The following is a 17,436-nucleotide window of genomic DNA, read 5'->3' as shown; positions in this document are numbered from 1 at the left end:
CAAGTCCAGAACTCCCCCAAAAAAAAGAAGCCTACGGCACCTGGTATTCCCAGGCGGTCTCCCATCCAGGTACTAACCAGGCCCGACCCTGCTTAGCCTCCGAGATCAGACGAGATCGGGCGCTTTCAGGGTGATGTGGCCGTAGGCGATCTCTAACGGCACGCTCAACCCTCTTGACCTTGGCGGCGCCAAGATGGGAAACGAGGAAAAAAACAGGGCAAGTCCAGAACTCCCCCAAAAAAAAGAAGCCTACGGCACCTGGTATTCCCAGGCGGTCTCCCATCCAGGTACTAACCAGGCCCGACCCTGCTTAGCCTCCGAGATCAGACGAGATCGGGCGCTTTCAGGGTGATGTGGCCGTAGGCGATCTCTTACGGCACGCTCAACCCTCTTGACTTTGGCGGCACCAAGATGGGAAACGAGGAATAAAACAGGGCAAGTCCAGAACTCCAAGAAAAAAAGAAGCCTACGGCACCTGGTATTCCCAGGCGGTCTCCCATCCAGGTACTAACCAGGCCCGACCCTGCTTAGCCTCCGAGATCAGACGAGATCGGGCGCTTTCAGGGTGATGTGGCCGTAGGCGATCTCTAACGGCACGCTCAACCCTCTTGACCTTGGCGGCGCCAAGATGGGAAACGAGGAAAAAAAACAGGGCAAGTCCAGAAATCCAAGAAAAAAAGAAGCCTACGGCACCTGGTATTCCCAGGCGGTCTCCCATCCAGGTACTAACCAGGCCCGACCCTGCTTAGCCTCCGAGATCAGACGAGATCGGGCGCTTTCAGGGTGATGTGACCGTAGGCGATCTCTAACGGCACGCTCAACCCTCTTGACCTTGGCGGCGCCAAGATGGGAAACGAGGAAAAAAACAGGGCAAGTCCAGAACTCCCCCAAAAAAAAGAAGCCTACGGCACCTGGTATTCCCAGGCGGTCTCCCATCCAGGTACTAACCAGGCCCGACCCTGCTTAGCCTCCGAGATCAGACGAGATCGGGCGCTTTCAGGGTGATGTGGCCGTAGGCGATCTCTTACGGCACGCTCAACCCTCTTGACTTTGGCGGCACCAAGATGGGAAACGAGGAAAAAAACAGGGCAAGTCCAGAACTCCAAGAAAAAAAGAAGCCTACGGCACCTGGTATTCCCAGGCGGTCTCCCATCCAGGTACTAACCAGGCCCGACCCTGCTTAGCCTCCGAGATCAGACGAGATCGGGCGCTTTCAGGGTGATGTGGCCGTAGGCGATCTCTAACGGCACGCTCAACCCTCTTGACCTTGGCGGCGCCAAGATGGGAAACGAGGAAAAAAAACAGGGCAAGTCCAGAAATCCAAGAAAAAAAGAAGCCTACGGCACCTGGTATTCCCAGGCGGTCTCCCATCCAGGTACTAACCAGGCCCGACCCTGCTTAGCCTCCGAGATCAGACGAGATCGGGCGCTTTCAGGGTGATGTGGCCGTAGGCGATCTCTTACGGCACGCTCAACCCTCTTGACTTTGGCGGCACCAAGATGGGAAATGAGGAAAAAAACAGGGCAAGTCCAGAACTCCAAGAAAAAAAGAAGCCTACGGCACCTGGTATTCCCAGGCGGTCTCCCATCCAGGTACTAACCAGGCCCGACCCTGCTTAGCCTCCGAGATCAGACGAGATCGGGCGCTTTCAGGGTGATGTGGCCGTAGGCGATCTCTTACGGCACGCTCAACCCTCTTGACTTTGGCGGCGCCAAGATGGGAAACGAGGAAAAAAAACAGGGCAAGTCCAGAAATCCAAGAAAAAAAGAAGCCTACGGCACCTGGTATTCCCAGGCGGTCTCCCATCCAGGTACTAACCAGGCCCGACCCTGCTTAGCCTCCGAGATCAGACGAGATCGGGCGCTTTCAGGGTGATGTGGCCGTAGGCGATCTCTAACGGCACGCTCAACCCTCTTGACCTTGGCGGCGCCAAGATGGGAAACGAGGAAAAAAAACAGGGCAAGTCCAGAACGCCCCCCAAAAAAAGAAGCCTACGGCACCTGGTATTCCCAGGCGGTCTCCCATCCAGGTACTAACCAGGCCCGACCCTGCTTAGCCTCCGAGAATCAGACGAGATCGGGCGCTTTCAGGGTGATGTGGCCGTAGGCGATCTCTAACGGCACGCTCAACCCTCTTGACCTTGGCGGCGCCAAGATGGGAAACGAGGAAAAAAAACAGGGCAAGTCCAGAACTCCCCCAAAAAAAAGAAGCCTACGGCACCTGGTATTCCCAGGCGGTCTCCCATCCAGGTACTAACCAGGCCCGACCCTGCTTAGCCTCCGAGATCAGACGAGATCGGGCGCTTTCAGGGTGATGTGGCCGTAGGCGATCTCTTACGGCACGCTCAACCCTCTTGACTTTGGCGGCGCCAAGATGGGAAACGAGGAAAAAAAACAGGGCAAGTCCAGAAATCCAAGAAAAAAAGAAGCCTACGGCACCTGGTATTCCCAGGCGGTCTCCCATCCAGGTACTAACCAGGCACGACCCTGCTTAGCCTCCGAGATCAGACGAGATCGGGCGCTTTCAGGGTGATGTGGCCGTAGGCGATCTCTAACGGCACGCTCAACCCTCTTGACCTTGGCGGCGCCAAGATGGGAAACGAGGAAAAAAAACAGGGCAAGTCCAGAACGCCCCCCAAAAAAAGAAGCCTACGGCACCTGGTATTCCCAGGCGGTCTCCCATCCAGGTACTAACCAGGCCCGACCCTGCTTAGCCTCCGAGATCAGACGAGATCGGGCGCTTTCAGGGTGATGTGGCCGTAGGCGATCTCTAACGGCACGCTCAACCCTCTTGACCTTGGCGGCGCCAAGATGGGAAACGAGGAAAAAAAACAGGGCAAGTCCAGAACTCCCCCAAAAAAAAGAAGCCTACGGCACCTGGTATTCCCAGGCGGTCTCCCATCCAGGTACTAACCAGGCCCGACCCTGCTTAGCCTCCGAGATCAGACGAGATCGGGCGCTTTCAGGGTGATGTGGCCGTAGGCGATCTCTAACGGCACGCTCAACCCTCTTGACCTTGGCGGCGCCAAGATGGGAAACGAGGAAAAAAACAGGGCAAGTCCAGAACTCCCCCAAAAAAAAGAAGCCTACGGCACCTGGTATTCCCAGGCGGTCTCCCATCCAGGTACTAACCAGGCCCGACCCTGCTTAGCCTCCGAGATCAGACGAGATCGGGCGCTTTCAGGGTGATGTGGCCGTAGGCGATCTCTTACGGCACGCTCAACCCTCTTGACTTTGGCGGCACCAAGATGGGAAACGAGGAAAAAAACAGGGCAAGTCCAGAACTCCAAGAAAAAAAGAAGCCTACGGCACCTGGTATTCCCAGGCGGTCTCCCATCCAGGTACTAACCAGGCCCGACCCTGCTTAGCCTCCGAGATCAGACGAGATCGGGCGCTTTCAGGGTGATGTGGCCGTAGGCGATCTCTAACAGCACGCTCAACCCTCTTGACCTTGGCGGCGCCAAGATGGGAAACGAGGAAAAAAAACAGGGCAAGTCCAGAAATCCAAGAAAAAAAGAAGCCTACGGCACCTGGTATTCCCAGGCGGTCTCCCATCCAGGTACTAACCAGGCCCGACCCTGCTTAGCCTCCGAGATCAGACGAGATCGGGCGCTTTCAGGGTGATGTGGCCGTAGGCGATCTCTTACGGCACGCTCAACCCTCTTGACTTTGGCGGCACCAAGATGGGAAACGAGGAAAAAAACAGGGCAAGTCCAGAACTCCAAGAAAAAAAGAAGCCTACGGCACCTGGTATTCCCAGGCGGTCTCCCATCCAGGTACTAACCAGGCCCGACCCTGCTTAGCCTCCGAGATCAGACGAGATCGGGCGCTTTCAGGGTGATGTGGCCGTAGGCGATCTCTTATGGCACGCTCAACCCTCTTGACTTTGGCGGCACCAAGATGGGAAACGAGGAAAAAAACAGGGCAAGTCCAGAACTCCAAGAAAAAAAGAAGCCTACGGCACCTGGTATTCCCAGGCGGTCTCCCATCCAGGTACTAACCAGGCCCGACCCTGCTTAGCCTCCGAGATCAGACGAGATCGGGCGCTTTCAGGGTGATGTGGCCGTAGGCGATCTCTAACGGCACGCTCAACCCTCTTGACCTTGGCGGCGCCAAGATGGGAAACGAGGAAAAAAAACAGGGCAAGTCCAGAAATCCAAGAAAAAAAGAAGCCTACGGCACCTGGTATTCCCAGGCGGTCTCCCATCCAGGTACTAACCAGGCCCGACCCTGCTTAGCCTCCGAGATCAGACGAGATCGGGCGCTTTCAGGGTGATGTGGCCGTAGGCGATCTCTAACGGCACGCTCAACCCTCTTGACCTTGGCGGCGCCAAGATGGGAAACGAGGAAAAAAAACAGGGCAAGTCCAGAACTCCCCCAAAAAAAAGAAGCCTACGGCACCTGGTATTCCCAGGCGGTCTCCCATCCAGGTACTAACCAGGCCCGACCCTGCTTAGCCTCCGAGATCAGACGAGATCGGGCGCTTTCAGGGTGATGTGGCCGTAGGCGATCTCTAACGGCACGCTCAACCCTCTTGACCTTGGCGGCGCCAAGATGGGAAACGAGGAAAAAAACAGGGCAAGTCCAGAACTCCCCCAAAAAAAAGAAGCCTACGGCACCTGGTATTCCCAGGCGGTCTCCCATCCAGGTACTAACCAGGCCCGACCCTGCTTAGCCTCCGAGATCAGACGAGATCGGGCGCTTTCAGGGTGATGTGGCCGTAGGCGATCTCTAACGGCACGCTCAACCCTCTTGACCTTGGCGGCGCCAAGATGGGAAACGAGGAAAAAAACAGGGCAAGTCCAGAACTCCCCCAAAAAAAAGAAGCCTACGGCACTTGGTATTCCCAGGCGGTCTCCCATCCAGGTACTAACCAGGCCCGACCCTGCTTAGCCTCCGAGATCAGACGAGATCGGGCGCTTTCAGGGTGATGTGGCCGTAGGCGATCTCTAACGGCATGCTCAACCCTCTTGACCTTGGCGGCGCCAAGATGGGAAACGAGGAAAAAAAACAGGGCAAGTCCAGAAATCCAAGAAAAAAAGAAGCCTACGGCACCTGGTATTCCCAGGCGTTCTCCCATCCAGGTACTAACCAGGCCCGACCCTGCTTAGCCTCCGAGATCAGACGAGATCGGGCGCTTTCAGGGTGATGTGGCCGTAGGCGATCTCTTATGGCACGCTCAACCCTCTTGACTTTGGCGGCACCAAGATGGGAAACGAGGAAAAAAACAGGGCAAGTCCAGAACTCCAAGAAAAAAAGAAGCCTACGGCACCTGGTATTCCCAGGCGGTCTCCCATCCAGGTACTAACCAGGCCCGACCCTGCTTAGCCTCCGAGATCAGACGAGATCGGGCGCTTTCAGGGTGATGTGGCCGTAGGCGATCTCTAACGGCACGCTCAACCCTCTTGACCTTGGCGGCGCCAAGATGGGAAACGAGGAAAAAAAACAGGGCAAGTCCAGAAATCCAAGAAAAAAAGAAGCCTACGGCACCTGGTATTCCCAGGCGGTCTCCCATCCAGGTACTAACCAGGCCCGACCCTGCTTAGCCTCCGAGATCAGACGAGATCGGGCGCTTTCAGGGTGATGTGGCCGTAGGCAATCTCTTACGGCACGCTCAACCCTCTTGACCTTGGCGGCGCCAAGATGGGAAACGAGGAAAAAAAACAGGGCAAGTCCAGAACGCCCCCCAAAAAAAGTAGCCTACGGCACCTGGTATTCCCAGGCGGTCTCCCATCCAGGTACTAACCAGGCCCGACCCTGCTTAGCCTCCGAGATCAGACGAGATCGGGCGCTTTCAGGGTGATGTGGCCGTAGGCGATCTCTAACGGCACGCTCAACCCTCTTGACCTTGGCGGCGCCAAGATGGGAAACGAGGAAAAAAAACAGGGCAAGTCCAGAACTCCCCCAAAAAAAAGAAGCCTACGGCACCTGGTATTCCCAGGCGGTCTCCCATCCAGGTACTAACCAGGCCCGACCCTGCTTAGCCTCCGAGATCAGACGAGATCGGGCGCTTTCAGGGTGATGTGGCCGTAGGCAATCTCTAACGGCACGCTCAACCCTCTTGACCTTGGCGGCGCCAAGATGGGAAACGAGGAAAAAAACAGGGCAAGTCCAGAACTCCCCCAAAAAAAAGAAGCCTACGGCACCTGGTATTCCCAGGCGGTCTCCCATCCAGGTACTAACCAGGCCCGACCCTGCTTAGCCTCCGAGATCAGACGAGATCGGGTGCTTTCAGGGTGATGTGGCCGTAGGCGATCTCTTACGGCACGCTCAACCCTCTTGACTTTGGCGGCACCAAGATGGGAAACGAGGAAAAAAACAGGGCAAGTCCAGAACTCCAAGAAAAAAAGAAGCCTACGGCACCTGGTATTCCCAGGCGGTCTCCCATCCAGGTACTAACCAGGCCCGACCCTGCTTAGCCTCCGAGATCAGACGAGATCGGGCGCTTTCAGGGTGATGTGGCCGTAGGCGATCTCTAACGGCACGCTCAACCCTCTTGACCTTGGCGGCGCCAAGATGGGAAACGAGGAAAAAAAACAGGGCAAGTCCAGAAATCCAAGAAAAAAAGAAGCCTACGGCACCTGGTATTCCCAGGCGGTCTCCCATCCAGGTACTAACCAGGCCCGACCCTGCTTAGCCTCCGAGATCAGACGAGATCGGGCGCTTTCAGGGTGATGTGGCCGTAGGCGATCTCTTATGGCACGCTCAACCCTCTTGACTTTGGCGGCACCAAGATGGGAAACGAGGAAAAAAACAGGGCAAGTCCAGAACTCCAAGAAAAAAAGAAGCCTACGGCACCTGGTATTCCCAGGCGGTCTCCCATCCAGGTACTAACCAGGCCCGACCCTGCTTAGCCTCCGAGATCAGACGAGATCGGGCGCTTTCAGGGTGATGTGGCCGTAGGCGATCTCTAACGGCACGCTCAACCCTCTTGACCTTGGCGGCGCCAAGATGGGAAACGAGGAAAAAAAACAGGGCAAGTCCAGAAATCCAAGAAAAAAAGAAGCCTACGGCACCTGGTATTCCCAGGCGGTCTCCCATCCAGGTACTAACCAGGCCCGACCCTGCTTAGCCTCCGAGATCAGACGAGATCGGGCGCTTTCAGGGTGATGTGGCCGTAGGCGATCTCTAACGGCACGCTCAACCCTCTTGACCTTGGCGGCGCCAAGATGGGAAACGAGGAAAAAAAACAGGGCAAGTCCAGAACGCCCCCCAAAAAAAGAAGCCTACGGCACCTGGTATTCCCAGGCGGTCTCCCATCCAGGTACTAACCAGGCCCGACCCTGCTTAGCCTCCGAGATCAGACGAGATCGGGCGCTTTCAGGGTGATGTGGCCGTAGGCGATCTCTAACGGCACGCTCAACCCTCTTGACCTTGGCGGCGCCAAGATGGGAAACGAGGAAAAAAACAGGGCAAGTCCAGAACTCCCCCAAAAAAAAGAAGCCTACGGCACCTGGTATTCCCAAGCGGTCTCCCATCCAGGTACTAACCAGGCCCGACCCTGCTTAGCCTCCGAGATCAGACGAGATCGGGCGCTTTCAGGGTGATGTGGCCGTAGGCGATCTCTTACAGCACGCTCAACCCTCTTGACTTTGGCGGCACCAAGATGGGAAACGAGGAAAAAAACAGGGCAAGTCCAGAACTCCAAGAAAAAAAGAAGCCTACGGCACCTGGTATTCCCAGGCGGTCTCCCATCCAGGTACTAACCAGGCCCGACCCTGCTTAGCCTCCGAGATCAGACGAGATCGGGCGCTTTCAGGGTGATGTGGCCGTAGGCGATCTCTAACGGCACGCTCAACCCTCTTGACCTTGGCGGCGCCAAGATGGGAAACGAGGAAAAAAAACAGGGCAAGTCCAGAAATCCAAGAAAAAAAGAAGCCTACGGCACCTGGTATTCCCAGGCGGTCTCCCATCCAGGTACTAACCAGGCCCGACCCTGCTTAGCCTCCGAGATCAGACGAGATCGGGCGCTTTCAGGGTGATGTGGCCGTAGGCGATCTCTAACGGCACGCTCAACCCTCTTGACCTTGGCGGCGCCAAGATGGGAAACGAGGAAAAAAAACAGGGCAAGTCCAGAACGCCCCCCAAAAAAAGAAGCCTACGGCACCTGGTATTCCCAGGCGGTCTCCCATCCAGGTACTAACCAGGCCCGACCCTGCTTAGCCTCCGAGATCAGACGAGATCGGGCGCTTTCAGGGTGATGTGGCCGTAGGTGATCTCTAACGGCACGCTCAACCCTCTTGACCTTGGCGGCGCCAAGATGGGAAACGAGGAAAAAAAACAGGGCAAGTCCAGAACTCCCCCAAAAAAAAGAAGCCTACGGCACCTGGTATTCCCAGGCGGTCTCCCATCCAGGTACTAACCAGGCCCGACCCTGCTTAGCCTCCGAGATCAGACGAGATCGGGCGCTTTCAGGGTGATGTGGCCGTAGGCGATCTCTAACGGCACGCTCAACCCTCTTGACCTTGGCGGCGCCAAGATGGGAAACGAGGAAAAAAACAGGGCAAGTCCAGAACTCCCCCAAAAAAAAGAAGCCTACGGCACCTGGTATTCCCAGGCGGTCTCCCATCCAGGTACTAACCAGGCCCGACCCTGCTTAGCCTCCGAGATCAGACGAGATCGGGCGCTTTCAGGGTCATGTGGCCGTAGGCGATCTCTTACGGCACGCTCAACCCTCTTGACTTTGGCGGCACCAAGATGGGAAACGAGGAAAAAAACAGGGCAAGTCCAGAACTCCAAGAAAAAAAGAAGCCTACGGCACCTGGTATTCCCAGGCGGTCTCCCATCCAGGTACTAACCAGGCCCGACCCTGCTTAGCCTCCGAGATCAGACGAGATCGGGCGCTTTCAGGGTGATGTGGCCGTAGGCGATCTTTTACGGCACGCTCAACCCTCTTGACTTTGGCGGCACCAAGATGGGAAACGAGGAAAAAAACAGGGCAAGTCCAGAACTCCAAGAAAAAAAGAAGCCTACGGCACCTGGTATTCCCAGGCGGTCTCCCATCCAGGTACTAACCAGGCCCGACCCTGCTTAGCCTCCGAGATCAGACGAGATCGGGCGCTTTCAGGGTGATGTGGCCGTAGGCGATCTCTAACGGCACGCTCAACCCTCTTGACCTTGGCGGCGCCAAGATGGGAAACGAGGAAAAAAAACAGGGCAAGTCCAGAAATCCAAGAAAAAAAGAAGCCTACGGCACCTGGTATTCCCAGGCGGTCTCCCATCCAGGTACTAACCAGGCCCGACCCTGCTTAGCCTCCGAGATCAGACGAGATCGGGTGCTTTCAGGGTGATGTGGCCGTAGGCGATCTCTAACGGCACGCTCAACCCTCTTGACCTTGGCGGCGCCAAGATGGGAAACGAGGAAAAAAAACAGGGCAAGTCCAGAACGCCCCCCAAAAAAAGAAGCCTACGGCACCTGGTACTCCCAGGCGGTCTCCCATCCAGGTACTAACCAGGCCCGACCCTGCTTAGCCTCCGAGATCAGACGAGATCGGGCGCTTTCAGGGTGATGTGGCCGTAGGCGATCTCTAACGGCACGCTCAACCCTCTTGACCTTGGCGGCGCCAAGATGGGAAACGAGGAAAAAAAACAGGGCAAGTCCAGAACTCCCCCAAAAAAAAGAAGCCTACGGCACCTGGTATTCCCAGGCGGTCTCCCATCCAGGTACTAACCAGGCCCGACCCTGCTTAGCCTCCGAGATCAGACGAGATCGGGCGCTTTCAGGGTGATGTGGCCGTAGGCGATCTCTAACGGCACGCTCAACCCTCTTGACCTTGGCGGCGCCAAGATGGGAAACGAGGAAAAAAACAGGGCAAGTCCAGAACTCCCCCAAAAAAAAGAAGCCTACGGCACCTGGTATTCCCAGGCGGTCTCCCATCCAGGTACTAACCAGGCCCGACCCTGCTTAGCCTCCGAGATCAGACGAGATCGGGCGCTTTCAGGGTGATGTGGCCGTAGGCGATCTCTTACGGCACGCTCAACCCTCTTGACTTTGGCGGCACCAAGATGGGAAACGAGGAAAAAAACAGGGCAAGTCCAGAACTCCAAGAAAAAAAGAAGCCTACGGCACCTGGTATTCCCAGGCGGTCTCCCATCCAGGTACTAACCAGGCCCGACCCTGCTTAGCCTCCGAGATCAGACGAGATCGGGCGCTTTCAGGGTGATGTGGCCGTAGGCGATCTCTAACGGCACGCTCAACCCTCTTGACCTTGGCGGCGCCAAGATGGGAAACGAGGAAAAAAAACAGGGCAAGTCCAGAAATCCAAGAAAAAAAGAAGCCTACGGCACCTGGTATTCCCAGGCGGTCTCCCATCCAGGTACTAACCAGGCCCGACCCTACTTAGCCTCCGAGATCAGACGAGATCGGGCGCTTTCAGGGTGATGTGGCCGTAGGCGATCTCTTCTGGCACGCTCAACCCTCTTGACTTTGGCGGCATCAAGATGGGAAACGAGGAAAAAAACAGGGCAAGTCCAGAACTCCAAGAAAAAAAGAAGCCTACGGCACCTGGTATTCCCAGGCGGTCTCCCATCCAGGTACTAACCAGGCCCGACCCTGCTTAGCCTCCGAGATCAGACGAGATCGGGCGCTTTCAGGGTGATGTGGCCGTAGGCGATCTCTAACGGCACGCTCAACCCTCTTGACCTTGGCGGCGCCAAGATGGGAAACGAGGAAAAAAAACAGGGCAAGTCCAGAAATCCAAGAAAAAAAGAAGCCTACGGCACCTGGTATTCCCAGGCGGTCTCCCATCCAGGTACTAACCAGGCCCGACCCTGCTTAGCCTCCGAGATCAGACGAGATCGGGCGCTTTCAGGGTGATGTGGCCGTAGGCGATCTCTAACGGCACGCTCAACCCTCTTGACCTTGGCGGCGCCAAGATGGGAAACGAGGAAAAAAAACAGGGCAAGTCCAGAACGCCCCCCAAAAAAAGAAGCCTACGGCACCTGGTATTCCCAGGCGGTCTCCCATCCAGGTACTAACCAGGCCCGACCCTGCTTAGCCTCCGAGATCAGACGAGATCGGGCGCTTTCAGGGTGATGTGGCCGTAGGCGATCTCTAACGGCACGCTCAACCCTCTTGACCTTGGCGGCGCCAAGATGGGAAACGAGGAAAAAAAACAGGGCAAGTCCAGAACTCCCCCAAAAAAAAGAAGCCTACGGCACCTGGTATTCCCAGGCGGTCTCCCATCCAGGTACTAACCAGGCCCGACCCTGCTTAGCCTCCGAGATCAGACGAGATTGGGCGCTTTCAGGGTGATGTGGCCGTAGGTGATCTCTAACGGCACGCTCAACCCTCTTGACCTTGGCGGCGCCAAGATGGGAAACGAGGAAAAAAACAGGGCAAGTCCAGAACTCCCCCAAAAAAAAGAAGCCTACGGCACCTGGTATTCCCAGGCGGTCTCCCATCCAGGTACTAACCAGGCCCGACCCTGCTTAGCCTCCGAGATCAGACGAGATCGGGCGCTTTCAGGGTGATGTGGCCGTAGGCGATCTCTAACGGCACGCTCAACCCTCTTGACCTTGGCGGCGCCAAGATGGGAAACGAGGAAAAAAAACAGGGCAAGTCCAGAACGCCCCCCAAAAAAAGAAGCCTACGGCACCTGGTATTCCCAGGCGGTCTCCCATCCAGGTACTAACCAGGCCCGACCCTGCTTAGCCTCCGAGATCAGACGAGATCGGGCGCTTTCAGGGTGATGTGGCCGTAGGCGATCTCTAACGGCACGCTCAACCCTCTTGACCTTGGCGGCGCCAAGATGGGAAACGAGGAAAAAAACAGGGCAAGTCCAGAACTCCCCCAAAAAAAAGAAGCCTACGGCACCTGGTATTCCCAGGCGGTCTCCCATCCAGGTACTAACCAGGCCCGACCCTGCTTAGCCTCCGAGATCAGACAAGATCGGGCGCTTTCAGGGTGATGTGGCCGTAGGCGATCTCTTACGGCACGCTCAACCCTCTTGACTTTGGCGGCACCAAGATGGGAAACGAGGAAAAAAACAGGGCAAGTCCAGAACTCCAAGAAAAAAAGAAGCCTACGGCACCTGGTATTCCCAGGCGGTCTCCCATCCAGGTACTAACCAGGCCCGACCCTGCTTAGCCTCCGAGATCAGACGAGATCGGGCGCTTTCAGGGTGATGTGGCCGTAGGCGATCTCTAACGGCACGCTCAACCCTCTTGACCTTGGCGGCGCCAAGATGGGAAACGAGGAAAAAAACAGGGCAAGTCCAGAACTCCCCCAAAAAAAAGAAGCCTACGGCACCTGGTATTCCCAGGCGGTCTCCCATCCAGGTACTAACCAGGCCCGACCCTGCTTAGCCTCCGAGATCAGACAAGATCGGGCGCTTTCAGGGTGATGTGGCCGTAGGCGATCTCTTACGGCACGCTCAACCCTCTTGACTTTGGCGGCACCAAGATGGGAAACGAGGAAAAAAACAGGGCAAGTCCAGAACTCCAAGAAAAAAAGAAGCCTACGGCACCTGGTATTCCCAGGCGGTCTCCCATCCAGGTACTAACCAGGCCCGACCCTGCTTAGCCTCCGAGATCAGACGAGATCGGGCGCTTTCAGGGTGATGTGGCCGTAGGCGATCTCTTACGGCACGCTCAACCCTCTTGACTTTGGCGGCACCAAGATGGGAAACGAGGAAAAAAACAGGGCAAGTCCAGAACGCCAAGAAAAAAAGAAGCCTACGGCACCTGGTATTCCCAGGCGGTCTCCCATCCAGGTACTAACCAGGCCCGACCCTGCTTAGCCTCCGAGATCAGACGAGATCGGGCGCTTTCAGGGTGATGTGGCCGTAGGCGATCTCTAACGGCACGCTCAACCCTCTTGACCTTGGCGGCGCCAAGATGGGAAACGAGGAAAAAAAACAGGGCAAGTCCAGAAATCCAAGAAAAAAAGAAGCCTACGGCACCTGGTATTCCCAGGCGGTCTCCCATCCAGGTACTAACCAGGCCCGACCCTGCTTAGCCTCCGAGATCAGACGAGATCGGGCGCTTTCAGGGTGATGTGGCCGTAGGTGATCTCTAACGGCACGCTCAACCCTCTTGACCTTGGCGGCGCCAAGATGGGAAACGAGGAAAAAAAACAGGGCAAGTCCAGAACGCCCCCCAAAAAAAGAAGCCTACGGCACCTGGTATTCCCAGGCGGTCTCCCGTCCAGGTACTAACCAGGCCCGACCCTGCTTAGCCTCCGAGATCAGACGAGATCGGGCGCTTTCAGGGTGATGTGGCCGTAGGCGATCTCTAACGGCACGCTCAACCCTCTTGACCTTGGCGGCGCCAAGATGGGAAACGAGGAAAAAAAACAGGGCAAGTCCAGAACTCCCCCAAAAAAAAGAAGCCTACGGCACCTGGTATTCCCAGGCGGTCTCCCATCCAGGTACTAACCAGGCCCGACCCTGCTTAGCCTCCGAGATCAGACGAGATCGGGCGCTTTCAGGGTGATGTGGCCGTAGGCGATCTCTAACGGCACGCTCAACCCTCTTGACCTTGGCGGCGCCAAGATGGGAAACGAGGAAAAAAACAGGGCAAGTCCAGAACTCCCCCAAAAAAAAGAAGCCTACGGCACCTGGTATTCCCAGGCGGTCTCCCATCCAGGTACTAACCAGGCCCGACCCTGCTTAGCCTCCGAGATCAGACGAGATCGGGCGCTTTCAGGGTGATGTGGCTGTAGGCGATCTCTTACGGCACGCTCAACCCTCTTGACTTTGGCGGCACCAAGATGGGAAACGAGGAAAAAAACAGGGCAAGTCCAGAACTCCAAGAAAAAAAGAAGCCTACGGCACCTGGTATTCCCAGGCGGTCTCCCATCCAGGTACTAACCAGGCCCGACCCTGCTTAGCCTCCGAGATCAGACGAGATCGGGCGCTTTCAGGGTGATGTGGCCGTAGGCGATCTCTAACGGCACGCTCAACCCTCTTGACCTTGGCGGCGCCAAGATGGGAAACGAGGAAAAAAAACAGGGCAAGTCCAGAAATCCAAGAAAAAAAGAAGCCTACGGCACCTGGTATTCCCAGGCGGTCTCCCATCCAGGTACTAACCAGGCCCGACCCTGCTTAGCCTCCGAGATCAGACGAGATCGGGCGCTTTCAGGGTGATGTGGCCGTAGGCGATCTCTAACGGCACGCTCAACCCTCTTGACCTTGGCGGCGCCAAGATGGGAAACGAGGAAAAAAAACAGGGCAAGTCCAGAACGCCCCCCAAAAAAAGAAGCCTACGGCACCTGGTATTCCCAGGCGGTCTCCCATCCAGGTACTAACCAGGCCCGACCCTGCTTAGCCTCCGAGATCAGACGAGATCGGGCGCTTTCAGGGTGATGTGGCCGTAGGTGATCTCTAACGGCACGCTCAACCCTCTTGACCTTGGCGGCGCCAAGATGGGAAACGAGGAAAAAAAACAGGGCAAGTCCAGAACTCCCCCAAAAAAAAGAAGCCTACGGCACCTGGTATTCCCAGGCGGTCTCCCATCCAGGTACTAACCAGGCCCGACCCTGCTTAGCCTCCGAGATCAGACGAGATCGGGCGCTTTCAGGGTGATGTGGCCGTAGGCGATCTCTAACGGCACGCTCAACCCTCTTGACCTTGGCGGCGCCAAGATGGGAAACGAGGAAAAAAACAGGGCAAGTCCAGAACTCCCCCAAAAAAAAGAAGCCTACGGCACCTGGTATTCCCAGGCGGTCTCCCATCCAGGTACTAACCAGGCCCGACCCTGCTTAGCCTCCGAGATCAGACGAGATCGGGCGCTTTCAGGGTCATGTGGCCGTAGGCGATCTCTTACGGCACGCTCAACCCTCTTGACTTTGGCGGCACCAAGATGGGAAACGAGGAAAAAAACAGGGCAAGTCCAGAACTCCAAGAAAAAAAGAAGCCTACGGCACCTGGTATTCCCAGGCGGTCTCCCATCCAGGTACTAACCAGGCCCGACCCTGCTTAGCCTCCGAGATCAGACGAGATCGGGCGCTTTCAGGGTGATGTGGCCGTAGGCGATCTTTTACGGCACGCTCAACCCTCTTGACTTTGGCGGCACCAAGATGGGAAACGAGGAAAAAAACAGGGCAAGTCCAGAACTCCAAGAAAAAAAGAAGCCTACGGCACCTGGTATTCCCAGGCGGTCTCCCATCCAGGTACTAACCAGGCCCGACCCTGCTTAGCCTCCGAGATCAGACGAGATCGGGCGCTTTCAGGGTGATGTGGCCGTAGGCGATCTCTAACGGCACGCTCAACCCTCTTGACCTTGGCGGCGCCAAGATGGGAAACGAGGAAAAAAAACAGGGCAAGTCCAGAAATCCAAGAAAAAAAGAAGCCTACGGCACCTGGTATTCCCAGGCGGTCTCCCATCCAGGTACTAACCAGGCCCGACCCTGCTTAGCCTCCGAGATCAGACGAGATCGGGTGCTTTCAGGGTGATGTGGCCGTAGGCGATCTCTAACGGCACGCTCAACCCTCTTGACCTTGGCGGCGCCAAGATGGGAAACGAGGAAAAAAAACAGGGCAAGTCCAGAACGCCCCCCAAAAAAAGAAGCCTACGGCACCTGGTACTCCCAGGCGGTCTCCCATCCAGGTACTAACCAGGCCCGACCCTGCTTAGCCTCCGAGATCAGACGAGATCGGGCGCTTTCAGGGTGATGTGGCCGTAGGCGATCTCTAACGGCACGCTCAACCCTCTTGACCTTGGCGGCGCCAAGATGGGAAACGAGGAAAAAAACAGGGCAAGTCCAGAACTCCCCCAAAAAAAAGAAGCCTACGGCACCTGGTATTCCCAGGCGGTCTCCCATCCAGGTACTAACCAGGCCCGACCCTGCTTAGCCTCCGAGATCAGACGAGATCGGGCGCTTTCAGGGTGATGTGGCTGTAGGCGATCTCTTACGGCACGCTCAACCCTCTTGACTTTGGCGGCACCAAGATGGGAAACGAGGAAAAAAACAGGGCAAGTCCAGAACTCCAAGAAAAAAAGAAGCCTACGGCACCTGGTATTCCCAGGCGGTCTCCCATCCAGGTACTAACCAGGCCCGACCCTGCTTAGCCTCCGAGATCAGACGAGATCGGGCGCTTTCAGGGTGATGTGGCCGTAGGCGATCTCTAACGGCACGCTCAACCCTCTTGACCTTGGCGGCGCCAAGATGGGAAACGAGGAAAAAAAACAGGGCAAGTCCAGAAATCCAAGAAAAAAAGAAGCCTACGGCACCTGGTATTCCCAGGCGGTCTCCCATCCAGGTACTAACCAGGCCCGACCCTGCTTAGCCTCCGAGATCAGACGAGATCGGGCGCTTTCAGGGTGATGTGGCCGTAGGCGATCTCTAACGGCACGCTCAACCCTCTTGACCTTGGCGGCGCCAAGATGGGAAACGAGGAAAAAAAACAGGGCAAGTCCAGAACGCCCCCCAAAAAAAGAAGCCTACGGCACCTGGTATTCCCAGGCGGTCTCCCATCCAGGTACTAACCAGGCCCGACCCTGCTTAGCCTCCGAGATCAGACGAGATCGGGCGCTTTCAGGGTGATGTGGCCGTAGGTGATCTCTAACGGCACGCTCAACCCTCTTGACCTTGGCGGCGCCAAGATGGGAAACGAGGAAAAAAAACAGGGCAAGTCCAGAACTCCCCCAAAAAAAAGAAGCCTACGGCACCTGGTATTCCCAGGCGGTCTCCCATCCAGGTACTAACCAGGCCCGACCCTGCTTAGCCTCCGAGATCAGACGAGATCGGGCGCTTTCAGGGTGATGTGGCCGTAGGCGATCTCTAACGGCACGCTCAACCCTCTTGACCTTGGCGGCGCCAAGATGGGAAACGAGGAAAAAAACAGGGCAAGTCCAGAACTCCCCCAAAAAAAAGAAGCCTACGGCACCTGGTATTCCCAGGCGGTCTCCCATCCAGGTACTAACCAGGCCCGACCCTGCTTAGCCTCCGAGATCAGACGAGATCGGGCGCTTTCAGGGTCATGTGGCCGTAGGCGATCTCTTACGGCACGCTCAACCCTCTTGACTTTGGCGGCACCAAGATGGGAAACGAGGAAAAAAACAGGGCAAGTCCAGAACTCCAAGAAAAAAAGAAGCCTACGGCACCTGGTATTCCCAGGCGGTCTCCCATCCAGGTACTAACCAGGCCCGACCCTGCTTAGCCTCCGAGATCAGACGAGATCGGGCGCTTTCAGGGTGATGTGGCCGTAGGCGATCTTTTACGGCACGCTCAACCCTCTTGACTTTGGCGGCACCAAGATGGGAAACGAGGAAAAAAACAGGGCAAGTCCAGAACTCCAAGAAAAAAAGAAGCCTACGGCACCTGGTATTCCCAGGCGGTCTCCCATCCAGGTACTAACCAGGCCCGACCCTGCTTAGCCTCCGAGATCAGACGAGATCGGGCGCTTTCAGGGTGATGTGGCCGTAGGCGATCTCTAACGGCACGCTCAACCCTCTTGACCTTGGCGGCGCCAAGATGGGAAACGAGGAAAAAAAA

At 56.5% G+C, this 17,436-nt stretch overlaps 80 non-coding genes across 80 annotated transcripts; all 80 read right to left on the bottom strand.

The window, feature by feature from the left end:
* Nucleotides 1-28: 28 nt before the first annotated feature.
* Nucleotides 29-147, bottom strand: LOC141117870 (5S ribosomal RNA). Its single transcript, XR_012237264.1, has one exon. It is a non-coding gene; the product is annotated as a 5S ribosomal RNA (ribosomal RNA).
* A 99-nt stretch (nucleotides 148-246) lies between these two features.
* LOC141117869 (5S ribosomal RNA) lies at nucleotides 247-365 on the bottom strand. Its single transcript, XR_012237263.1, has one exon. It is a non-coding gene; the product is annotated as a 5S ribosomal RNA (ribosomal RNA).
* Nucleotides 366-463: 98 nt separating this feature from the next.
* On the bottom strand, nucleotides 464-582 carry LOC141117867 (5S ribosomal RNA). The gene has a single exon (XR_012237261.1). It is a non-coding gene; the product is annotated as a 5S ribosomal RNA (ribosomal RNA).
* A 99-nt stretch (nucleotides 583-681) lies between these two features.
* Nucleotides 682-800, bottom strand: LOC141119911 (5S ribosomal RNA). The gene has a single exon (XR_012239244.1). It is a non-coding gene; the product is annotated as a 5S ribosomal RNA (ribosomal RNA).
* Nucleotides 801-899: 99 nt separating this feature from the next.
* LOC141117866 (5S ribosomal RNA) lies at nucleotides 900-1,018 on the bottom strand. Its single transcript, XR_012237260.1, has one exon. It is a non-coding gene; the product is annotated as a 5S ribosomal RNA (ribosomal RNA).
* A 98-nt stretch (nucleotides 1,019-1,116) lies between these two features.
* Nucleotides 1,117-1,235, bottom strand: LOC141117865 (5S ribosomal RNA). The gene has a single exon (XR_012237259.1). It is a non-coding gene; the product is annotated as a 5S ribosomal RNA (ribosomal RNA).
* A 99-nt stretch (nucleotides 1,236-1,334) lies between these two features.
* LOC141117864 (5S ribosomal RNA) lies at nucleotides 1,335-1,453 on the bottom strand. Its single transcript, XR_012237258.1, has one exon. It is a non-coding gene; the product is annotated as a 5S ribosomal RNA (ribosomal RNA).
* Nucleotides 1,454-1,551: 98 nt separating this feature from the next.
* On the bottom strand, nucleotides 1,552-1,670 carry LOC141117863 (5S ribosomal RNA). Its single transcript, XR_012237257.1, has one exon. It is a non-coding gene; the product is annotated as a 5S ribosomal RNA (ribosomal RNA).
* Nucleotides 1,671-1,769: 99 nt separating this feature from the next.
* LOC141117862 (5S ribosomal RNA) lies at nucleotides 1,770-1,888 on the bottom strand. Its single transcript, XR_012237256.1, has one exon. It is a non-coding gene; the product is annotated as a 5S ribosomal RNA (ribosomal RNA).
* A 100-nt stretch (nucleotides 1,889-1,988) lies between these two features.
* On the bottom strand, nucleotides 1,989-2,108 carry LOC141120497 (5S ribosomal RNA). The gene has a single exon (XR_012239815.1). It is a non-coding gene; the product is annotated as a 5S ribosomal RNA (ribosomal RNA).
* A 100-nt stretch (nucleotides 2,109-2,208) lies between these two features.
* LOC141117861 (5S ribosomal RNA) lies at nucleotides 2,209-2,327 on the bottom strand. Its single transcript, XR_012237255.1, has one exon. It is a non-coding gene; the product is annotated as a 5S ribosomal RNA (ribosomal RNA).
* A 99-nt stretch (nucleotides 2,328-2,426) lies between these two features.
* LOC141119987 (5S ribosomal RNA) lies at nucleotides 2,427-2,545 on the bottom strand. Its single transcript, XR_012239320.1, has one exon. It is a non-coding gene; the product is annotated as a 5S ribosomal RNA (ribosomal RNA).
* Nucleotides 2,546-2,645: 100 nt separating this feature from the next.
* LOC141117860 (5S ribosomal RNA) lies at nucleotides 2,646-2,764 on the bottom strand. The gene has a single exon (XR_012237254.1). It is a non-coding gene; the product is annotated as a 5S ribosomal RNA (ribosomal RNA).
* A 100-nt stretch (nucleotides 2,765-2,864) lies between these two features.
* LOC141117859 (5S ribosomal RNA) lies at nucleotides 2,865-2,983 on the bottom strand. Its single transcript, XR_012237253.1, has one exon. It is a non-coding gene; the product is annotated as a 5S ribosomal RNA (ribosomal RNA).
* Nucleotides 2,984-3,082: 99 nt separating this feature from the next.
* LOC141117857 (5S ribosomal RNA) lies at nucleotides 3,083-3,201 on the bottom strand. The gene has a single exon (XR_012237252.1). It is a non-coding gene; the product is annotated as a 5S ribosomal RNA (ribosomal RNA).
* A 98-nt stretch (nucleotides 3,202-3,299) lies between these two features.
* On the bottom strand, nucleotides 3,300-3,418 carry LOC141117855 (5S ribosomal RNA). Its single transcript, XR_012237250.1, has one exon. It is a non-coding gene; the product is annotated as a 5S ribosomal RNA (ribosomal RNA).
* Nucleotides 3,419-3,517: 99 nt separating this feature from the next.
* LOC141117854 (5S ribosomal RNA) lies at nucleotides 3,518-3,636 on the bottom strand. Its single transcript, XR_012237249.1, has one exon. It is a non-coding gene; the product is annotated as a 5S ribosomal RNA (ribosomal RNA).
* A 98-nt stretch (nucleotides 3,637-3,734) lies between these two features.
* LOC141117853 (5S ribosomal RNA) lies at nucleotides 3,735-3,853 on the bottom strand. The gene has a single exon (XR_012237248.1). It is a non-coding gene; the product is annotated as a 5S ribosomal RNA (ribosomal RNA).
* A 98-nt stretch (nucleotides 3,854-3,951) lies between these two features.
* On the bottom strand, nucleotides 3,952-4,070 carry LOC141117852 (5S ribosomal RNA). Its single transcript, XR_012237247.1, has one exon. It is a non-coding gene; the product is annotated as a 5S ribosomal RNA (ribosomal RNA).
* Nucleotides 4,071-4,169: 99 nt separating this feature from the next.
* On the bottom strand, nucleotides 4,170-4,288 carry LOC141117851 (5S ribosomal RNA). The gene has a single exon (XR_012237245.1). It is a non-coding gene; the product is annotated as a 5S ribosomal RNA (ribosomal RNA).
* Nucleotides 4,289-4,388: 100 nt separating this feature from the next.
* Nucleotides 4,389-4,507, bottom strand: LOC141117850 (5S ribosomal RNA). Its single transcript, XR_012237244.1, has one exon. It is a non-coding gene; the product is annotated as a 5S ribosomal RNA (ribosomal RNA).
* Nucleotides 4,508-4,606: 99 nt separating this feature from the next.
* LOC141117849 (5S ribosomal RNA) lies at nucleotides 4,607-4,725 on the bottom strand. Its single transcript, XR_012237243.1, has one exon. It is a non-coding gene; the product is annotated as a 5S ribosomal RNA (ribosomal RNA).
* Nucleotides 4,726-4,824: 99 nt separating this feature from the next.
* Nucleotides 4,825-4,943, bottom strand: LOC141120402 (5S ribosomal RNA). The gene has a single exon (XR_012239724.1). It is a non-coding gene; the product is annotated as a 5S ribosomal RNA (ribosomal RNA).
* Nucleotides 4,944-5,042: 99 nt separating this feature from the next.
* On the bottom strand, nucleotides 5,043-5,161 carry LOC141120486 (5S ribosomal RNA). Its single transcript, XR_012239804.1, has one exon. It is a non-coding gene; the product is annotated as a 5S ribosomal RNA (ribosomal RNA).
* A 98-nt stretch (nucleotides 5,162-5,259) lies between these two features.
* Nucleotides 5,260-5,378, bottom strand: LOC141117848 (5S ribosomal RNA). Its single transcript, XR_012237242.1, has one exon. It is a non-coding gene; the product is annotated as a 5S ribosomal RNA (ribosomal RNA).
* Nucleotides 5,379-5,477: 99 nt separating this feature from the next.
* LOC141117846 (5S ribosomal RNA) lies at nucleotides 5,478-5,596 on the bottom strand. The gene has a single exon (XR_012237241.1). It is a non-coding gene; the product is annotated as a 5S ribosomal RNA (ribosomal RNA).
* Nucleotides 5,597-5,696: 100 nt separating this feature from the next.
* LOC141117845 (5S ribosomal RNA) lies at nucleotides 5,697-5,815 on the bottom strand. Its single transcript, XR_012237240.1, has one exon. It is a non-coding gene; the product is annotated as a 5S ribosomal RNA (ribosomal RNA).
* A 100-nt stretch (nucleotides 5,816-5,915) lies between these two features.
* Nucleotides 5,916-6,034, bottom strand: LOC141117843 (5S ribosomal RNA). The gene has a single exon (XR_012237238.1). It is a non-coding gene; the product is annotated as a 5S ribosomal RNA (ribosomal RNA).
* Nucleotides 6,035-6,133: 99 nt separating this feature from the next.
* Nucleotides 6,134-6,252, bottom strand: LOC141119276 (5S ribosomal RNA). Its single transcript, XR_012238622.1, has one exon. It is a non-coding gene; the product is annotated as a 5S ribosomal RNA (ribosomal RNA).
* A 98-nt stretch (nucleotides 6,253-6,350) lies between these two features.
* Nucleotides 6,351-6,469, bottom strand: LOC141117842 (5S ribosomal RNA). Its single transcript, XR_012237237.1, has one exon. It is a non-coding gene; the product is annotated as a 5S ribosomal RNA (ribosomal RNA).
* A 99-nt stretch (nucleotides 6,470-6,568) lies between these two features.
* Nucleotides 6,569-6,687, bottom strand: LOC141117841 (5S ribosomal RNA). The gene has a single exon (XR_012237236.1). It is a non-coding gene; the product is annotated as a 5S ribosomal RNA (ribosomal RNA).
* Nucleotides 6,688-6,785: 98 nt separating this feature from the next.
* Nucleotides 6,786-6,904, bottom strand: LOC141117840 (5S ribosomal RNA). Its single transcript, XR_012237235.1, has one exon. It is a non-coding gene; the product is annotated as a 5S ribosomal RNA (ribosomal RNA).
* A 99-nt stretch (nucleotides 6,905-7,003) lies between these two features.
* On the bottom strand, nucleotides 7,004-7,122 carry LOC141117839 (5S ribosomal RNA). Its single transcript, XR_012237234.1, has one exon. It is a non-coding gene; the product is annotated as a 5S ribosomal RNA (ribosomal RNA).
* A 100-nt stretch (nucleotides 7,123-7,222) lies between these two features.
* LOC141117838 (5S ribosomal RNA) lies at nucleotides 7,223-7,341 on the bottom strand. Its single transcript, XR_012237233.1, has one exon. It is a non-coding gene; the product is annotated as a 5S ribosomal RNA (ribosomal RNA).
* Nucleotides 7,342-7,440: 99 nt separating this feature from the next.
* Nucleotides 7,441-7,559, bottom strand: LOC141119894 (5S ribosomal RNA). The gene has a single exon (XR_012239227.1). It is a non-coding gene; the product is annotated as a 5S ribosomal RNA (ribosomal RNA).
* A 98-nt stretch (nucleotides 7,560-7,657) lies between these two features.
* LOC141117837 (5S ribosomal RNA) lies at nucleotides 7,658-7,776 on the bottom strand. The gene has a single exon (XR_012237232.1). It is a non-coding gene; the product is annotated as a 5S ribosomal RNA (ribosomal RNA).
* A 99-nt stretch (nucleotides 7,777-7,875) lies between these two features.
* On the bottom strand, nucleotides 7,876-7,994 carry LOC141117836 (5S ribosomal RNA). Its single transcript, XR_012237231.1, has one exon. It is a non-coding gene; the product is annotated as a 5S ribosomal RNA (ribosomal RNA).
* Nucleotides 7,995-8,094: 100 nt separating this feature from the next.
* On the bottom strand, nucleotides 8,095-8,213 carry LOC141120142 (5S ribosomal RNA). Its single transcript, XR_012239470.1, has one exon. It is a non-coding gene; the product is annotated as a 5S ribosomal RNA (ribosomal RNA).
* Nucleotides 8,214-8,313: 100 nt separating this feature from the next.
* LOC141117835 (5S ribosomal RNA) lies at nucleotides 8,314-8,432 on the bottom strand. The gene has a single exon (XR_012237230.1). It is a non-coding gene; the product is annotated as a 5S ribosomal RNA (ribosomal RNA).
* A 99-nt stretch (nucleotides 8,433-8,531) lies between these two features.
* On the bottom strand, nucleotides 8,532-8,650 carry LOC141120436 (5S ribosomal RNA). Its single transcript, XR_012239756.1, has one exon. It is a non-coding gene; the product is annotated as a 5S ribosomal RNA (ribosomal RNA).
* Nucleotides 8,651-8,748: 98 nt separating this feature from the next.
* LOC141117834 (5S ribosomal RNA) lies at nucleotides 8,749-8,867 on the bottom strand. The gene has a single exon (XR_012237229.1). It is a non-coding gene; the product is annotated as a 5S ribosomal RNA (ribosomal RNA).
* Nucleotides 8,868-8,965: 98 nt separating this feature from the next.
* Nucleotides 8,966-9,084, bottom strand: LOC141117832 (5S ribosomal RNA). The gene has a single exon (XR_012237227.1). It is a non-coding gene; the product is annotated as a 5S ribosomal RNA (ribosomal RNA).
* Nucleotides 9,085-9,183: 99 nt separating this feature from the next.
* LOC141119159 (5S ribosomal RNA) lies at nucleotides 9,184-9,302 on the bottom strand. Its single transcript, XR_012238509.1, has one exon. It is a non-coding gene; the product is annotated as a 5S ribosomal RNA (ribosomal RNA).
* Nucleotides 9,303-9,402: 100 nt separating this feature from the next.
* On the bottom strand, nucleotides 9,403-9,521 carry LOC141119940 (5S ribosomal RNA). Its single transcript, XR_012239273.1, has one exon. It is a non-coding gene; the product is annotated as a 5S ribosomal RNA (ribosomal RNA).
* Nucleotides 9,522-9,621: 100 nt separating this feature from the next.
* Nucleotides 9,622-9,740, bottom strand: LOC141117831 (5S ribosomal RNA). Its single transcript, XR_012237226.1, has one exon. It is a non-coding gene; the product is annotated as a 5S ribosomal RNA (ribosomal RNA).
* A 99-nt stretch (nucleotides 9,741-9,839) lies between these two features.
* On the bottom strand, nucleotides 9,840-9,958 carry LOC141117830 (5S ribosomal RNA). The gene has a single exon (XR_012237225.1). It is a non-coding gene; the product is annotated as a 5S ribosomal RNA (ribosomal RNA).
* A 98-nt stretch (nucleotides 9,959-10,056) lies between these two features.
* Nucleotides 10,057-10,175, bottom strand: LOC141117829 (5S ribosomal RNA). The gene has a single exon (XR_012237224.1). It is a non-coding gene; the product is annotated as a 5S ribosomal RNA (ribosomal RNA).
* Nucleotides 10,176-10,274: 99 nt separating this feature from the next.
* LOC141120120 (5S ribosomal RNA) lies at nucleotides 10,275-10,393 on the bottom strand. Its single transcript, XR_012239449.1, has one exon. It is a non-coding gene; the product is annotated as a 5S ribosomal RNA (ribosomal RNA).
* Nucleotides 10,394-10,491: 98 nt separating this feature from the next.
* LOC141117828 (5S ribosomal RNA) lies at nucleotides 10,492-10,610 on the bottom strand. Its single transcript, XR_012237223.1, has one exon. It is a non-coding gene; the product is annotated as a 5S ribosomal RNA (ribosomal RNA).
* A 99-nt stretch (nucleotides 10,611-10,709) lies between these two features.
* On the bottom strand, nucleotides 10,710-10,828 carry LOC141121015 (5S ribosomal RNA). The gene has a single exon (XR_012240158.1). It is a non-coding gene; the product is annotated as a 5S ribosomal RNA (ribosomal RNA).
* A 100-nt stretch (nucleotides 10,829-10,928) lies between these two features.
* On the bottom strand, nucleotides 10,929-11,047 carry LOC141121014 (5S ribosomal RNA). Its single transcript, XR_012240157.1, has one exon. It is a non-coding gene; the product is annotated as a 5S ribosomal RNA (ribosomal RNA).
* Nucleotides 11,048-11,147: 100 nt separating this feature from the next.
* On the bottom strand, nucleotides 11,148-11,266 carry LOC141120541 (5S ribosomal RNA). Its single transcript, XR_012239857.1, has one exon. It is a non-coding gene; the product is annotated as a 5S ribosomal RNA (ribosomal RNA).
* Nucleotides 11,267-11,365: 99 nt separating this feature from the next.
* On the bottom strand, nucleotides 11,366-11,484 carry LOC141121013 (5S ribosomal RNA). The gene has a single exon (XR_012240156.1). It is a non-coding gene; the product is annotated as a 5S ribosomal RNA (ribosomal RNA).
* A 100-nt stretch (nucleotides 11,485-11,584) lies between these two features.
* On the bottom strand, nucleotides 11,585-11,703 carry LOC141121012 (5S ribosomal RNA). Its single transcript, XR_012240155.1, has one exon. It is a non-coding gene; the product is annotated as a 5S ribosomal RNA (ribosomal RNA).
* Nucleotides 11,704-11,802: 99 nt separating this feature from the next.
* Nucleotides 11,803-11,921, bottom strand: LOC141120319 (5S ribosomal RNA). The gene has a single exon (XR_012239643.1). It is a non-coding gene; the product is annotated as a 5S ribosomal RNA (ribosomal RNA).
* A 98-nt stretch (nucleotides 11,922-12,019) lies between these two features.
* On the bottom strand, nucleotides 12,020-12,138 carry LOC141121011 (5S ribosomal RNA). Its single transcript, XR_012240154.1, has one exon. It is a non-coding gene; the product is annotated as a 5S ribosomal RNA (ribosomal RNA).
* Nucleotides 12,139-12,237: 99 nt separating this feature from the next.
* LOC141120318 (5S ribosomal RNA) lies at nucleotides 12,238-12,356 on the bottom strand. Its single transcript, XR_012239642.1, has one exon. It is a non-coding gene; the product is annotated as a 5S ribosomal RNA (ribosomal RNA).
* Nucleotides 12,357-12,454: 98 nt separating this feature from the next.
* LOC141121009 (5S ribosomal RNA) lies at nucleotides 12,455-12,573 on the bottom strand. Its single transcript, XR_012240152.1, has one exon. It is a non-coding gene; the product is annotated as a 5S ribosomal RNA (ribosomal RNA).
* A 98-nt stretch (nucleotides 12,574-12,671) lies between these two features.
* LOC141121008 (5S ribosomal RNA) lies at nucleotides 12,672-12,790 on the bottom strand. The gene has a single exon (XR_012240151.1). It is a non-coding gene; the product is annotated as a 5S ribosomal RNA (ribosomal RNA).
* A 99-nt stretch (nucleotides 12,791-12,889) lies between these two features.
* LOC141120141 (5S ribosomal RNA) lies at nucleotides 12,890-13,008 on the bottom strand. Its single transcript, XR_012239469.1, has one exon. It is a non-coding gene; the product is annotated as a 5S ribosomal RNA (ribosomal RNA).
* A 100-nt stretch (nucleotides 13,009-13,108) lies between these two features.
* On the bottom strand, nucleotides 13,109-13,227 carry LOC141120180 (5S ribosomal RNA). Its single transcript, XR_012239507.1, has one exon. It is a non-coding gene; the product is annotated as a 5S ribosomal RNA (ribosomal RNA).
* Nucleotides 13,228-13,327: 100 nt separating this feature from the next.
* LOC141121007 (5S ribosomal RNA) lies at nucleotides 13,328-13,446 on the bottom strand. The gene has a single exon (XR_012240150.1). It is a non-coding gene; the product is annotated as a 5S ribosomal RNA (ribosomal RNA).
* Nucleotides 13,447-13,545: 99 nt separating this feature from the next.
* On the bottom strand, nucleotides 13,546-13,664 carry LOC141120392 (5S ribosomal RNA). Its single transcript, XR_012239714.1, has one exon. It is a non-coding gene; the product is annotated as a 5S ribosomal RNA (ribosomal RNA).
* A 98-nt stretch (nucleotides 13,665-13,762) lies between these two features.
* LOC141121006 (5S ribosomal RNA) lies at nucleotides 13,763-13,881 on the bottom strand. The gene has a single exon (XR_012240149.1). It is a non-coding gene; the product is annotated as a 5S ribosomal RNA (ribosomal RNA).
* Nucleotides 13,882-13,980: 99 nt separating this feature from the next.
* Nucleotides 13,981-14,099, bottom strand: LOC141121005 (5S ribosomal RNA). Its single transcript, XR_012240148.1, has one exon. It is a non-coding gene; the product is annotated as a 5S ribosomal RNA (ribosomal RNA).
* A 100-nt stretch (nucleotides 14,100-14,199) lies between these two features.
* Nucleotides 14,200-14,318, bottom strand: LOC141120140 (5S ribosomal RNA). Its single transcript, XR_012239468.1, has one exon. It is a non-coding gene; the product is annotated as a 5S ribosomal RNA (ribosomal RNA).
* A 100-nt stretch (nucleotides 14,319-14,418) lies between these two features.
* On the bottom strand, nucleotides 14,419-14,537 carry LOC141121004 (5S ribosomal RNA). The gene has a single exon (XR_012240147.1). It is a non-coding gene; the product is annotated as a 5S ribosomal RNA (ribosomal RNA).
* A 99-nt stretch (nucleotides 14,538-14,636) lies between these two features.
* On the bottom strand, nucleotides 14,637-14,755 carry LOC141120435 (5S ribosomal RNA). The gene has a single exon (XR_012239755.1). It is a non-coding gene; the product is annotated as a 5S ribosomal RNA (ribosomal RNA).
* Nucleotides 14,756-14,853: 98 nt separating this feature from the next.
* LOC141121003 (5S ribosomal RNA) lies at nucleotides 14,854-14,972 on the bottom strand. Its single transcript, XR_012240146.1, has one exon. It is a non-coding gene; the product is annotated as a 5S ribosomal RNA (ribosomal RNA).
* A 98-nt stretch (nucleotides 14,973-15,070) lies between these two features.
* On the bottom strand, nucleotides 15,071-15,189 carry LOC141121002 (5S ribosomal RNA). Its single transcript, XR_012240145.1, has one exon. It is a non-coding gene; the product is annotated as a 5S ribosomal RNA (ribosomal RNA).
* A 99-nt stretch (nucleotides 15,190-15,288) lies between these two features.
* LOC141119042 (5S ribosomal RNA) lies at nucleotides 15,289-15,407 on the bottom strand. The gene has a single exon (XR_012238396.1). It is a non-coding gene; the product is annotated as a 5S ribosomal RNA (ribosomal RNA).
* Nucleotides 15,408-15,507: 100 nt separating this feature from the next.
* LOC141119939 (5S ribosomal RNA) lies at nucleotides 15,508-15,626 on the bottom strand. Its single transcript, XR_012239272.1, has one exon. It is a non-coding gene; the product is annotated as a 5S ribosomal RNA (ribosomal RNA).
* Nucleotides 15,627-15,725: 99 nt separating this feature from the next.
* On the bottom strand, nucleotides 15,726-15,844 carry LOC141120391 (5S ribosomal RNA). Its single transcript, XR_012239713.1, has one exon. It is a non-coding gene; the product is annotated as a 5S ribosomal RNA (ribosomal RNA).
* Nucleotides 15,845-15,942: 98 nt separating this feature from the next.
* Nucleotides 15,943-16,061, bottom strand: LOC141121001 (5S ribosomal RNA). The gene has a single exon (XR_012240144.1). It is a non-coding gene; the product is annotated as a 5S ribosomal RNA (ribosomal RNA).
* A 99-nt stretch (nucleotides 16,062-16,160) lies between these two features.
* On the bottom strand, nucleotides 16,161-16,279 carry LOC141121000 (5S ribosomal RNA). The gene has a single exon (XR_012240143.1). It is a non-coding gene; the product is annotated as a 5S ribosomal RNA (ribosomal RNA).
* Nucleotides 16,280-16,379: 100 nt separating this feature from the next.
* On the bottom strand, nucleotides 16,380-16,498 carry LOC141120139 (5S ribosomal RNA). Its single transcript, XR_012239467.1, has one exon. It is a non-coding gene; the product is annotated as a 5S ribosomal RNA (ribosomal RNA).
* Nucleotides 16,499-16,598: 100 nt separating this feature from the next.
* On the bottom strand, nucleotides 16,599-16,717 carry LOC141120998 (5S ribosomal RNA). The gene has a single exon (XR_012240141.1). It is a non-coding gene; the product is annotated as a 5S ribosomal RNA (ribosomal RNA).
* Nucleotides 16,718-16,816: 99 nt separating this feature from the next.
* LOC141120434 (5S ribosomal RNA) lies at nucleotides 16,817-16,935 on the bottom strand. Its single transcript, XR_012239754.1, has one exon. It is a non-coding gene; the product is annotated as a 5S ribosomal RNA (ribosomal RNA).
* Nucleotides 16,936-17,033: 98 nt separating this feature from the next.
* Nucleotides 17,034-17,152, bottom strand: LOC141120997 (5S ribosomal RNA). Its single transcript, XR_012240140.1, has one exon. It is a non-coding gene; the product is annotated as a 5S ribosomal RNA (ribosomal RNA).
* A 98-nt stretch (nucleotides 17,153-17,250) lies between these two features.
* On the bottom strand, nucleotides 17,251-17,369 carry LOC141120996 (5S ribosomal RNA). Its single transcript, XR_012240139.1, has one exon. It is a non-coding gene; the product is annotated as a 5S ribosomal RNA (ribosomal RNA).
* Nucleotides 17,370-17,436: the final 67 nt, after the last annotated feature.

Source organism: Aquarana catesbeiana, linkage group LG13 (assembly GCF_042186555.1).
Source record: "Aquarana catesbeiana isolate 2022-GZ linkage group LG13, ASM4218655v1, whole genome shotgun sequence".
Classification (NCBI taxonomy): domain Eukaryota; kingdom Metazoa; phylum Chordata; class Amphibia; order Anura; family Ranidae; genus Aquarana; species Aquarana catesbeiana.
The sequence above is the reverse complement of the archived record's forward strand: the minus strand, read 5'-3'. Positions and strand labels throughout refer to the sequence as shown.